Genomic DNA, 5,817 nt, shown 5'->3' with positions numbered 1-5,817 from the left:
CTGGACAACAGGGACACTGAGTTCTTGGAGTACACTGGCAGTGGGGCTTAGGACAGGTACAGATCTCCCTAACTTCAACTCTAACAGCTTTCTTTATAATCTCCAACTGGTCCAAGAAGCCAGGCAGGAAACAAGTTCTTAACTCAGGTATGGTGGCCCACACCTACAATCCCAATTCTCAGGAAGCAAAGATCAGGAAAACTGGAGTTTGAGGCCAACCTGGGGAAAAGCTAGCAAGACCTCATCTCAATCAATCAATCAATCTGATGGGGAGGTGCTCCTAAGTAATCATAGTTATGTCTACATAAAGGATCTCAGTTTGAGGCCAAACCAGGGCAAAAGGGCCAAGACCCTACATAAAAATATAAAGCAAAAAAGGGCTGAGGCAAGTGGTCCCTAGCAAGCACATGGCTGTAAGTTCAAACCTCAGTACCACCAAAAGAATGAGTTGTCAAAAACTGAAAGGTGATGTAGCAGGAAATTTGAAAGCACAGACCATTCTCCTGATAGTTAAAAGGAAAAACAAAAAACAACTAAGTACATACACAGATTGGAGCCCAGCCCCCGGGGTCGCACCGTCACTACCTGCACTGTCAAACCTGATCCATGCCACACTAACCCTCAGAGTTCAGTCTCTCTCCAGCTGGGAATAGACATTCAGAGGGTGAGCCTAAGACCCAAAGCTTGACATCTCCATGGGCATCAGATCAACACTCTTAGGGACACCCCAAATGGGATAGCTACCTGGTACCAGCAACTCTCTGGTCATCCGCACACTGCAGAAGCGAGGCCAGCAAGGCCTGGAGCTCTGGGCAGAGCTGATGGCCGAGAGGTAGGGCTCAAGGAAAGATCCAGGCCACAGGTTCAACCCCAGCGCTGCAGGGGAGAGGGGAGGAGGAGGAGGCCAGGAGGACACCTATCTCCTTATCCCATGGCTGTGTGGGAGACCACTATCTGGCCAGGGAAGATGACCAAGCGCATCAAGTGCAGTGCTCCAGGAACCAGGACAGGACATAAGAGTGTCAGAGTTTGCAGAAGCAAGGCCAGGCAGGAAAGGACAGCATCAGAATTCAGTCCTTCAGGAGCCCAGTTTCAAGTGGGGGAGGGGGCAGTGGAGTGTGCAGTGGAGTGTGCAGCGCCCCCAGGCTCTGGGCCTGGGTGGAGGGCCCACCTTGTTGATCCAGAGCAGCTGAGCCACACAGAAGTACAACATAGAAGGCTGCCACTCTGGCAGATGTACCCACAGCTGGGGCCAAGGGAGGGGAGGGAACTGACTCTCCTCTGAGAGAAAGAGCAGATTCAGGAAAGGACGGTCCCAAGGACAGCTGGACAGGAGGAACACAAAGCCTGGCCCCCCAGGGCAGCCACTGCTCTGGGGCAGCACAGGGCATCTTTTCCTGTCAAAGTGATTATGAGACACAAAGGACTCAAGACACCTAGAACCTGCTGGAGGACCTGCTGGATGGCTCCATCAGCCTGTACCTGGAGAGCACCACTCAAAGCACTCTATCCCCTAGCAGGCCCAGCCCTGAAGGCCATGTCATACTCCTCCCACCTTCTGCAGGGCCATATTGTTGTCTGCCTGGCTCCGTAAGTCCTGTGCATGCTCCACAGAGAACCGTCTGGAGACACCCCCAAAGCCACACTGAACCACACTGCCCAGCAGCTCCAGGGAGCCAAGAGAGAGCACAGTCCAGCCCCATCTTCCCACACAGCACAGACATCACCAGGGGCCTGGATGGGCCCGAGCCACTTCCTGACACAGAGAAGTTACCGGGTAGCTGGGACTCCTTCTAGAAGGAGCCTCATACCCTAGAATGCCAGCTCTCAAAGTTTAAACAATATCCATTCCATTAAGGCCAAGTACAAAGGGTGTGATTAACTTGGAAGATTGAAAGATCAGTCGACCTCCATACCCAGATAGCAGATAAAAGGCAGAACCTCAGCTCCATCTGCCTGTCCATCACTCACTGCTGGCTGGGGAACTGGAGAAACCTCCATTTTCCTGTCCCCACCTCACCAACATGCTATGCCAGAGACACAGAGTAAAACTGGGAACAACTTGAAGGAGAAAAATCAAGCAGGGGTGGGGTGGGGTGGGGGTGGGATAGTATCAGTAAAGGTGGAATAAGGGTTAACAAATACAACAGTAGAATTCACTACACACTGCGGAAAATGAACTGTACATCTTGTGGGTGGGGAAAATTGGGAGAGCCAGAGAAAGGGAGACATGGTTCAAAAAGAATTTGTACTCATTATATGATTTATGTAACTGTAACCCTCTACACATCAACTCTACAATAACAAATAAACAAAAACCAAGCACTCACAAAAGACTGAGTTCAAACCCCAGTCTGCTCCAAGCACCCTCTCCAATACCTTTACTTTCCAAGACCAGCCCAGCCTAGTGCTCCACCCCCAAAGCACAGAACGCAGGGCAGCACCTGTCCCCTGCCCCAGCCCCCTCCCTCCCTCCCCACCTGCCCATAGCATTCCACCAATACTGAACAAAGAAGCCTCACAGGCCTGAGCAGAGCCGATCATGGACAGTTGAATTTCAAAGGAGGACTAGAATTGGCATATTCAATCTGTGTCTGGGGCTCAAGGTCAACTCCCTGACACATGAGAAGAAATCTTGTGCCAAGTGGGCCACACATCGGTTCTTCTTCCCCTTATCCCTCATCCCTGCCTGTAGGAGTAGAGGGACAACTGTGTGCTCTGTGAACTCTGGCCAGCTTTCTTTGTGCTCAGAGGTAGATCCCACTCCTGAGGAAGAAGGGGCATGGGGGAGGGACAGAAGGTGTCAGCCTACTGGGGGACCCAGGGAGGCCTTCCTAAGGACAGGTAGGCAGTGTCAACACACTGAGCCAGGTCTCTGGGAGCCTGGGGCCACTGCAGACACACAAGGTGGGATGGGCACAGGCATGCCAGGTCAACCTTCCTGACCCATGGAGTGGGACCAAGGACTGTCTCTACCAGGACGACCCCAGAGAATGTTGCGCTTGGTCAGTGCCCTCATCCTTCAATCCTGCCAACCTCCCAGACCTTGACTCTGGTAGCATCCAGCACTCTACTCAGCCCATACTGGGGGCCTCTGGACTGGGATACTAGACACCAATTTCTGAACTTTCTGCCTGATCCTGAGGCCAACGCAGCTACCAGTTTGGTGACTACGGTGTAGACACCAGACGTGTGAGCAACAAACCCTCCTATCCTGAGAAAGCTCAGTGTCTCTCACAGTGGAACTGAGCACTGAGCAGCAAGTTCACGGTCACTTCTCAACAGTGGCTTCCAGGAGAGAGAAAAAGGAACTCAGAGCACAGGCTGTTGACAGCCTAGAGTCCCCAACCTTCAGAACAGCTACCTGTCAACCAACAAGGGATAAACAATCGGTAGGACCAGACGCCTTCCTACATCCACAGCTCCAAGTACACACAAGCAAATGGGTGTCTGCTCATACACATGCCCTCCTCCCACTTGAGTCTTGCACAAGTATCAGAAAAGCGTTCTAAAAGCCAGATGACGGTGGCTCATGCCTGTAATCCTAGCCACTCAGGAGGCTGAGATCTGAGGACAGTGGTTCAAAGCCAGCCCTGGGCAGGAAAGTCCGTAAGACTGGAAGTGGCACTGTGGCTCAAGTGGTAGTAGAGCGTTAGCCTTGAGCTGAAGAGCTCAAGTACAGAGCCGGGGCCCAGAGTTCAAGCACCATGACCTACTAAAAAGGAAAGAAAAGGTTTCTTCCTTGTTTTGGTGGGGCTGGAGGTAAAACTGGGGGGCCTTGTGCATGCTTACCACTAAGCATACCCCAGCTCAGTAAAGGTCTTCCTTGGGCACTGTTCAGTGAGGCAATTTGGGCTGGGGAGCTCAGGGGTAATGTGAGTGCCTGCTTGCCTGACTGCCTGCCTGGCTGGCAAGGGTGAGGCTGAATTCAAACCCCAGTAGCACCCCCCACCCCTGCAAAAACAAAAAAAAAAAGTACAGAAAAGCAACAGGATGGAATGAGAAGGGTCAGGACTGCCATCTGCCAAGTGGTGGAGCCCGGCGGCCATTTCAGCCATCTCCTCAGGAACCCACTGGCCTCGGGCCTTCTCAGCCTTATTCCATACCCAGTTGGAGCACAGGCATTGTGGCCGCCAGTTCTGCCTCCTGCTGCACACAGCTCTTAGGTTGACCACCGCTATCGGTGCAGACAGCCCGCACTCAGGCACTTCCACAGTGCCAGGGATGCAAGCCCTCAGACAGCCTGGCCCCCATACTCCTGCACTCAGCCATGGCATGGAATGGTGGCAAACACCCTGCTGGCTGCAGCCAGCAGGCAGAGGAGGAGAGCTCAGGGTCCTGGCCCTGTGAGCAAGCACAGACTCAGCCAGTGCTGAAGGCTGGGTGAGCTGATCCAGAGGAAGTGAGAAGGCTCTGGAAAAGCCACACTACAGCTGGGCCCCAGAGTAGATGCTCAGGTACACAGATGAAGGAGTTAAGAGGTAGACAGAAACTGATGGGATATACCAAGAAGCCAGGAAAACCGGCCTCCACATTCCAGCAAGAAAGACAGAAAAGCACTCCATGTCCAGAGAGGTAGATGGGGTCAAATAAAGGGAGACGCCAACTTGAATCATCCCCAATGCCATGTGACTGCTTAGAAGGCGAGTACCCCACAGAAGCAGCAAAGATGGGCATTTTCAAGAGTTCATTGTGAGTCCCCCCATGAGGCCAGGCTAATCAGAAGCTCTGGTGCCCAACCTGAGTCCAGGGACAGGGTTGGGGACAGGCTGACGAGCCCTCCTCCAAGAGGAAAGGCTGAAAGCTATAAAAGCACACAAACATAGTCCAAATACATGTGGGACATAGCTGGGAGCTGATGGCTCACACTTGCAATCCTCACTACTCAGGAGGCTGAGATTGGAGGATCTTCAATGATTCTTATCTTCAATGAACCACCAGAATACTGGAAGTGGCACTGTGGCTCAAGGTAGCACTAACCTTGAGCAAAAAAGCTCAGGGACAGCACCCAGGGCCTGAGTTCAAGCCCCGTGATTTGGGGGGGAAAAAAAAAGGTGGGATGTGCATGGTCCCCACTGTGACTCCTTTTGTCACATGAATCATGCAAGCTCAGAAAAATGGCAGGGCAAGAGAGAGGGACAGGAGAGGGAAGAGGAGAGTGGCAGGGGGAAGAAGGACAGGAGAAGCAGCGAGTCCCCACAGGTGCAGGGTTCTCCACTAATCCTCCAGTCGGATGAATATTAGGCATCGTGGATACCGCCTCCCCTCCAGTAAAGTGCCAGGGACAAGCCAGGATGACCCTACAATGGAATGGTGGCTGAGTGACACAGGCCCTCCTGGCTAAAATGCTGAGCGTGGTCCTGCCACCTACTAGAGGGGGCAGTCCAACAAAGTCACAGAGACATGCTCCCATTAACTCCAGGCACTACCAGAGAGGCAGCTTAAGAATGAATGAAGCAGCCAGGTGCCGGCGCCTCACACTTGTAACCCTACTCAGAAAAGTTCCCCTTGATACTTTTATCACAATATCTTAATATTTTTTTTCTTGTTGGTAGTGGTCTTGTCTCAAAGACTTACCTGCCCGGGCTGACTGGGCTGGCTTTGAACCATGATCCTCAGCTGTCAGCCTCCTGAGTAGCTAGGATTACAGGTGTGAGCCACTAGCACCCTGAGGGAAGTTTTAAGCCACACATAGTGTGGCTCCCAGTTGCACAGAGGTTAACAATAGCAGAAGCCGAATCAGTTTATTAGGAAGACTGGATCACCCCATGCGTGAGCCACCTAAGCCTGTCTTCACATCTTTTTTTTTCTTTTTCT

Source organism: Perognathus longimembris, chromosome 3 (genome assembly GCF_023159225.1).
Source record: "Perognathus longimembris pacificus isolate PPM17 chromosome 3, ASM2315922v1, whole genome shotgun sequence".
NCBI classification, from domain to species: domain Eukaryota; kingdom Metazoa; phylum Chordata; class Mammalia; order Rodentia; family Heteromyidae; genus Perognathus; species Perognathus longimembris.
The sequence above is the reverse complement of the archived record's forward strand: the minus strand, read 5'-3'. Positions refer to the sequence as shown.